The sequence below is a fragment of the Nuphar pumila genome, chromosome 9 (genome assembly GCF_984573655.1).
Source record: "Nuphar pumila chromosome 9, dmNupPumi1.hap1.1, whole genome shotgun sequence".
In the NCBI taxonomy this organism is placed as follows: domain Eukaryota; kingdom Viridiplantae; phylum Streptophyta; class Magnoliopsida; order Nymphaeales; family Nymphaeaceae; genus Nuphar; species Nuphar pumila.
Window position 1 is genome coordinate 121,150,554 of NC_143257.1, and position 8,517 is coordinate 121,159,070.

Here is an 8,517-nt window from a genome sequence, read left to right on the forward strand (position 1 = left end):
GGGTCCATGCGCATGTGTGTAGATAGTCGAGCCATAAACCGCATCACTGTCAAATACCGTTTCCCCATCCCTCGTTTGGATGATATGCTTGATATGTTGGCTGGTGCTTCCATTTTCTCCAAAATCGATTTAAAAAGTGGGTATCACCAGATTCGTATCCGGGAGGGGGATGAGTGGAAGACAACATTCAAGACACGTGATGGGTTGTATGAGTGGTTAGTCATGCCATTTGGGCTATCTAATGCCCCAAGTACTTTCATGAATATGATGACCCAAGTGCTACGCCTTTGTATAGGGAAGTTTGTCGTGGTATATTTTGATGATATTTTGATTTATAGTTCGTCTTTATCTGACCATTTGAGTCACTTGCGTCAGGTCTTAGAAATTTTGAGGAGAGAAAAATTGTTTGTCAATGCGAAAAAGTGTGAGTTCATGACGTCCAGTGTCGTATTCCTAGGCTTTATTGTGTCATCTGATAGAGTTAAGGCAGACCCCGCGAAAGTTCGTGCGATTTTCGATTGGCCTATCGCAAGGACTATAGGGGAGATCCGTAGTTTTCACGGGTTAGCCACTTTTTACCGACGTTTCGTGAGAAACTTCAGCACCCTCATGGCCCCCATCACGGAGTGCCTCAAAGGTACTAGTTTCCATTGGACGCCTGCTGCGAGAAAGGCCTTTACGATCATCAAAGAGAAAATGACCAGTGCTCCTGTCTTAGCCCTTCCTGATTTTAGTGCAGTCTTTGAGGTTGAGTGTGATGCCTCCAAGGTGGGAATTGGTGCAGTCTTGAGTCAGAATCGTAGACCTGTTGCTTTCTTTAGTGAGAAGTTGACTCAGGCCAGGTGCCAGTATTCCACTTACGATGTTGAGTTTTATGCCGTGGTACAAGTCCTTCGTTATTGGAGACATTATCTTATTTATAAGGAATTTGTCTTGTACGCGGACCATGAGGCATTGAAGTATCTGAATAGTCAAAAGAAGTTGAGTGCTCGTCATGCCAAGTGGGTCAGCTTCTTGCAAGAGTACACCTTCTCGATTCGCCATCAATCTGGTACTCTGAACAAGGTGGTTGACGCTCTTAGTAGGAAGAACAACCTTCTGATGACTATGTCAGTGCAGGTTATTGGGTTCGAGCAGTGCAAGGAATTATACCCCACGGACCCTGATTTCCAGTAAGTCTGGGAGGGGTGCATCTCTTCATATCGCACCCTCGACCACCGTTTTAGTATTCATAATGGTTACCTCTTTCGTGGGAACAAATTATGTGCCTGATTTCTCCCTTAGGCTTCAGTTGATTTCTGAATTACATGAGGGAGGGCTAGCAGAGTATTTCAGACATGATAAGACGTTCGCTCTGTTAGACGAACGATACTTTTGGCCCAAAATGTGCGAAGATGTTGTCAAGTTCATTCAAGGCTGTCATGTGTGTCAAGTGTCCAAGGGTCATCGTCAGAATAGTGGTTTGTATACTCCGTTACCCATTCCTGAACGACCGTGGGAGCACGTATCCATGAATTTTATCGTGGGCCTTCCCAGAACGCCACGTCGTTTTGATTCAATTTTAGTCGTTGTTGATCGGTTCTCCAAAATGGCTATTTTTGTCCCGTGTAAGCGAACCACCGATGCCTCTTTAGTAGCGTCCTATTATTTCAAGGACGTCGCCCGTTTCCATGGTCTACCCCACACAATCACTTCTGATCGTGACACGCGTTTTATGAGCTACTTTTGGAAATCATTGTGGGCTTTATTGAAGACCAAGCTTCAGTTCAGTAGTGTGTACCACCCCCAGACCGATGGCCAAACCGAAGTTGTGAACCGCACCTTAGGAAACTTGTTACGGAGCCTAGTAAGGGAAAATGTCAAAACTTGGGATCTAGTCTTGCCTCAAGCCGAATTTGCGTATAACAGTTCCATCAATAGGTCCACGGGCAAGTCTCCTTTTCAAGTGGTTTATGGTCGGTCACCCACTCATGTCGTCGACCTAGCTCCAGTGTCCAGTCTCCCCGACCCAGCCTCATACGCCTTTGATGTCATTGAATACATGCGTGATATACATAGGCAAGTCCGGGCCAAACTCATCGAGAGTTACGAAGCGTACAAAGCCTTCGTTGACCAAGGTCGTCGCGACATTCAGTTTCAAGTTGGTCAGTTTGTTTGGGTTTACCTGCGTCCTCAGTGTTTCCCCGTGGGCACTTATAGTAAACTAAGCCCTAAGAAATATGGTCCATTCAAGGTCCTACGACGATTAAGTTCAAATGCCTACCTCCTAGAACTGCCCAACGATTGGAACATTTCCCCGATCTTCAATGTGTCTGATCTATATGCTTACTGTGGGGACAAGTCGTCGGAGCCGACTTCTTCCCAACCAGGAGAGAATGATGCAGAGCAGGCGGTACCAGTACCATGTGACCCTGACACGACCAGGGGACCCGACCCACCATTTGGAATGGACGATCGGATCCAACAGCAGGATCCGACCACAGGTGAGTTGACTCGATGCAGGAAGATAACACGCACCTACTCTAGAAAAGGGAAGACCCGGCGCGACACCGATCCAGTCCTGAATTGAAGACTTCTTGGGTCCGGGTCCGGGTCCGGGTTCGGGTCCAGGTTCGGACTTGAGACCCGGATCCACTGGCCATCTTTAAAACCACTGTTTAGGGTTGCGTGAAGGACAGTTTTTGGAAGAATAACTGCAGTTTACTTTCAGCAGCCTTCCTTTTTATTTGCCTGTCATTTTTTTCTCCATTTTCCCTTATTGTTCGTTGTTTACCTTTTCCCTCAATTTTTTTATCAGCAACCTGTTCATTGACATTTGGCATTGATTTTTAAATAAATTCAAGCATCACCGTCTGGGTGAGCATTATTGTTTTTAGCCTGTTCAGCACACGACTGTATACAGTCGTGCCTTCCCAACCTCCATCAAGGCCACGCGAGGGTTGGGGATCGCATCAGGCGGCTGTGTCCTCGCTGCCATTAACAAAACCCGCTGAAGGCTGCATCACATTAGCTTTAAAAGTAACAATTGATACAGAGAATTGATTTTAACAATGATATATATTTGGGGAAATAAAGGAAAATAACATTTTGCATTTGGGTCTCATGGCGAATAACCAATATACCTGCTATAATCATCAATAAGCTGTTCATGCCGTATTAGATAATGATTCCTTGGTTGAAGTTCCCCAAATATTTGAACGTGTTCCAAAATCTTTCTTGTTGATTGATTTGGGAAAAGATGAAAATTTACTTCAGCATACCTGGCAACTGAAATACAATTTTTATTTGACTCTTAAGAAAAAACACTGGGCAACAAGCTCTTTATGATGAAAACCTTACGAATAAGGGATTAAATTGAGCAGGCACGCAAGGCATCTGTCAATCTCTTTATTGCTCTCTATAATGTTAGATATGAAAATTGAAGACTTACAGTCCAGCTTGAACTTTAGACATGTTTGCTTTAGAATGCACATTTTTTTATGTCATCTAGTGGAAAACATTCCTGCTAAGAGCTTTTACATGCATAAATAAATGCGGAAGTAAACACAGTGCTAGAATATTAGTACCAAAAGTTATGATACCCTCTCTTTTTTGTTAGGATAAGGAAATTGATGGTGATAAATGAATGTAAGTGTTTCGTACTTGTGAGATATAGTGAACTTTCTTGTCTTAGATGATGATTTGTTTCTTCCTTTATCTGGTATTAAATCAGAACATTTGCACACAACTTTTGAGGACAGGGCTTTCCAAACCCCAATCAGCATCATCCTTGGTCACACATTTTCAGATCTCTGTATTGTCTTGCTGCTAATCCAATAAAATATCTTAGTGGATGTGTAATATTTTTCATGAATAAGCTGTTTCACCTTCATCCTATGTTTATCAGAATTCCTTGTTACCACAAAACCATCTACATGACAATGGTTATGCATTTATGATTGTATCATTCCTAAAACAAACAGGGAATAATCAAATTGACTTCAATAAAATCTATATTCATGTACAACACTGCAAAAACTCTCAAACCAAGAACGTAAAGCTTGTGTAAGACCATATATTGCATTGTTTAATTTGTAAACTTCAAGTTTTGTCTCCTTCATTATATCCAGCCAGTTGTTCCATGTAATACCTTTTTATTAAGATTCCCATGTAGGAAGGCTTACTGCTCGAACAATGCAGGGTTTGTTGCTAAAATCATGTCTTTCAAGTGAATGAGTGGAAAAGATTCCTGCTTGAACCCGCCTACCTCCTAGCCAAGCGTCAAAATGTGTGTAGTGTCACATCCAGCATGTTACTCTGCTATAGCTTTGCTTCAATCACAATCTTGGCCTCTATTCAAACCCACAAGGCGCATGCTATCCTCCACCCTTTTTTGTTTTTTGGGGTGGTGGTGGTTGGGGCGGGAGGCATCCTCCAGTATGTAATAATCGTTCATGTGTTATATCAATACTTATGAGTTGGTTTTCCTTTATGTTAAATTTAGTCACATGTACTTTGCTCTTTTTAGATTTTGCTGTGCTCATTGCACACATAATTTTGTGAATGTTCTCTTCAGGTCTCGGATAAGTCAAAGAATAGGTCCTTGGAAGCAAAATCTAGAGGAGATGAAGCATTTCGAAGGAAGGATTATCTCATGGCTGGAGATGCATATACACAGGTAACTTTCCAGAAATCCTTTTTGGTTGTTGGCCACGTAATGTTACTTGTGATGTATTTGAGTAGTCTCTAGGCTTAAATATACATATACGGGAAGTTTTTTTATACAGCCTATTTTTTAAACAAATCGGTAAAAGTAATTAATAGGCTGAACTTCAATTTTGTACCACTTCATTTGCTAGCCGCCATAGCTATGGTTAGTTTGATTCCAATCATATTGTCAAATGATAATCAGCTTTATCTACTAGGACTTTTCATGATCAATTGCCTTCAATTTTATCAAATACACCAAACATGGCCTACACAACAGGCCTCATCTTGCCTACATTTGTCTCGGTGCCTGGGTGATCCCTGGTAAATGATAACTGCATTAGTTTTACTAAAAAAAGGTGAAATTAAGAAATCAGGAAAGGATGTCATACAGCAGATAAAAGTTGAAACAATTGTAGCCATGACAAGAAATTCTACCTTTATAATTTTTTTCAAAATGACATGAGAGTATCAAAATTTATTTTTGTCTTTCTATTGTAGTATAAAAAGCTGTTCCATCTGTCACTTGTTCTCGTTCTTAATACATATCCTTGGGATCAATTCACTTTTCATCTGGCACACAGACTCGGTTGGGGAGGCGACGCACCCGCGTCGACACGCCCCGACACGGGTGCGGCTTCGGACATGGGGCGGACTCGGTCAACAGGTGTCGGACTTGGTCAACGCACCTAGGCCGAGTCCGTCCACTTTATAGACTCGGTCAACTTTGACCGAGTCTATTTTGGTTCATTTTTCGGACAATATATATATATATATATATATATATATATATATATATATATATATAGTAAAAAAATATAGCCAGACTGTGCAACTGCAACTGCACAGTCAGAGACTGCATTGCACAGTCTGTGCAACTGTTAACGTATACAGCAAGAAATTACTGAGAACGATATTTGTGGCAATGGTTTTCATAGCAACAAAACATGATAATGAGGAAAAGAAGAACGATACAGCAAGAAACAAACAATTACAAAGTCAGAAACTAGATCTCTCATAGCCAGTACGTTCTCATTAGTATATGTAAGCCATTAGTGCCCTGCTCTCTATACAAGTTTTTGTTTTAAAGGCCTATGCTGCTTGCTATAGCCGACTAACTAGCACTGAAATATAAGCATCCTGAAAGCAAAATGAAAGAGCTAAACTAAAAGTTCTATTGGTGATAGAATGATATTTGGTACTCACTTGGAATGTTATCAACATCAAGACGCATGATCTTAGCCGTGTCCCGTAATGGGCTATAGCCGACTTATTATTGTTATATATATATATATATATATATATATATATATATATATATATATATATATATATATATATATAGCCGAGTCCCCGTGTCCAAAATTTTTGAAATTGCGCCGCACCCGTGTCGCACCCGCACCCATGTGACATAGCTTTTTACACTTATTCTTATGATAGTAATAATTATTCATATTGCATGAATGTTATTAGCAATAATAATAAATGCTACAATATTGGGTTCTTGTCACCATGCTGTTACTGCATATAAGAATTTTGAAGTATTATTTGTCATGACAAATGTAGGCAATTGATTTAAACCCAAAGGATGCAACTTTACTATCAAACAGAAGCCTTTGTTGGATCAGGTTAGGGCAAGCTGAGCAGGCACTTTCTGATGCAAAGGCTTGCCGAGCATTAAGGCCAGACTGGCCAAAAGCGTGCTACAGGGAAGGGGCTGCATTACGTCTGTTGCTAGTGAGAACTATCTATTATTTGTTTTGTTGCTCTTTCTTGTTTCTTCCTCTTCTTTTTCCTCTTTCCTGTTACATTACCTGCACAAAAATATTCTCAAATCTTCTTTCTTTTCTGAATTTTGCTTCTTGGTACATGAAATTTTCTGCAGAGGTTTGATGAGGCTGCAGGTGCCTTCTATGAAGGAGTGTTGCTGGATCCTGAAAACAAGGAGCTGGTGGATGCTTTCAGGTTTTATTCTAAATTTTAATTCTTTTTCCTTTGTTACATTTTTATTGCGAAGTTGGAGATGAGTAGGCGGCATTGGTAGGTATGCCAGACCGAGCTTCATAATCATCACTAGAATTCGCTAAAGAAACACGCTCTGGAGGCTTCTTTCTTTTTTTATTGAATAGTACACTGTTTCTGTTAGCATTGTTCACTTAACCATCTGTTATTTCTTTAAATGATCAATGCAGGGAAGCTGTTGAAGCTGGGAAAAAATTCCATGGCACTGCATGACAAGGTTTGGATGGTACTGGTGCCATTGAGAATTGTATGTTCATTTTTTGGGTGTGAGTGCTTTTGCAGATTGTACACTTATGTGTTTCTTTAGAAGGGGTTCAGGAGTCTTTAGAATTGGTGTAAAAGAAAATATACATTCTCCTATCGTGTCTGACCTTGGTAACTGCTTAAAAGCGTTGTGTGTGAAGATGATCTTGGTAATGGTTTTTTTTTTTGTTTTATTACATGTAGATTATAGGCTGGGACCCTTGCTCTCAGGCCTATGCAGGGCGTTGGCTTATGCAAGGGGATATGACCCCCTGCAGTACTCGAACCTCAGCCACCCGTCTGTCAGCCTCGGCCCAATTCCCCTACCCCAACCCCTTCGTGCCAAAATGTATATAGTTTGGGGATCTTGTTCTGTGGAGAATGTGGAGAATGTGTAGGTATTTTGTCATTTGGTATGGTGAATGTTATTCCCTGTCAAAGTTCAGAACAGCTCTCTCTCTCTCTCATATTTTTGTGTGTGCCCGTTCGGGTATGCATGCATGTCAAATGTATAATATGAGATCTCATTCTCTGCGTACTGCAAATTTGGTCTACCTAGTGTCTTTGGGTGCGGATCCAGAATCAGGTTAGTGAATAACTGGATTTGGATCAAAATTGAGTCTAGCCAAACCCATTTTGTATTCTCGAAAAAATTGAAGCAATTTACACGTTTTATAGAATCCCATTTTGAAATATTCAGACCAAATCTGGATCTGGATCAAAACTGGGTCTAGCTAAACCCATTTTGTATTGTAAAAATTGAAGGAATTTACACGTTTCATGAAATCCCGTGTAGGAATGTTCAATCTGGATCTGGGATTCAACTATAATAACTGAATTGGATCCATGGTCAAAACTTAGCCCAGTTCATAAGAATCAGATATACTGTTCAAGCACATCATTCATATCCAACCCATTTGCGTCCATGGCTGGAAATAAAACCCTTTCTTGTTTAGGAAATTTCCCAAGTTATCTAACTGTTCAATTTGCTGAAGTCATAAAATAGGCTTGTTTCATACAAGGCACTGAGCTTTGGAATTATAATGGGATATGAGTCAATTTACTTGAATCACGAATAGTCAAGCCAAGAACCCTGATCATATCCAACCCATTTGCAACCCTAGTTGGAAACACAGCTGCTTTACATACTATTAGTTTTAGTGACTCACAAAGGCTCTACTCGCCTGGTAAGGGCGACTTGTGAACATTACACGAATCCAAAAGTCAAAGACAGCGTCCCTGTTAGGAGGCTTTGAATTTTTTGCATTTTTTCTTGCTTCTCACGAACTTCAAAAAAAACATTAACATGATTTTAGAACACAGTTTTCATTTTTAAAACAATTTCACCATTTCACATTAACATTTCTGCACTCATATTTTTTTGACGACGAAGAACCCTTGCCAAGGAAAACCCCGAGTGGAGCCCCACAACCAATGTGACTTACATGGCTCACCTCTGAAAGTTAAGGACAAACCCGCACGCCAGTGAGTTTGATCTGGTGTCTTAATCTCAGCACCCTCACAACGCCCCCATTGGCCATGCGGGCAACCCCACAGTGGTATTCT

General features: G+C 40.7%; 1 pseudogene across 1 annotated transcript in view; it reads left to right on the forward strand.

The window, feature by feature from the left end:
• Positions 1 to 7,111, forward strand: part of LOC149829134 (uncharacterized) — a 43,432-nt pseudogene extending 36,321 nt beyond the window's left edge. The window contains exons 9-12 of the transcript XR_016434169.1: positions 4,508 to 4,657; positions 6,253 to 6,423; positions 6,572 to 6,651; positions 6,879 to 7,111. The product of XR_016434169.1 is annotated as an uncharacterized LOC149829134 (transcript). The remainder of the gene's footprint in view (positions 1 to 4,507; positions 4,658 to 6,252; positions 6,424 to 6,571; positions 6,652 to 6,878) is intronic.
• Positions 7,112 to 8,517: the final 1,406 nt, after the last annotated feature.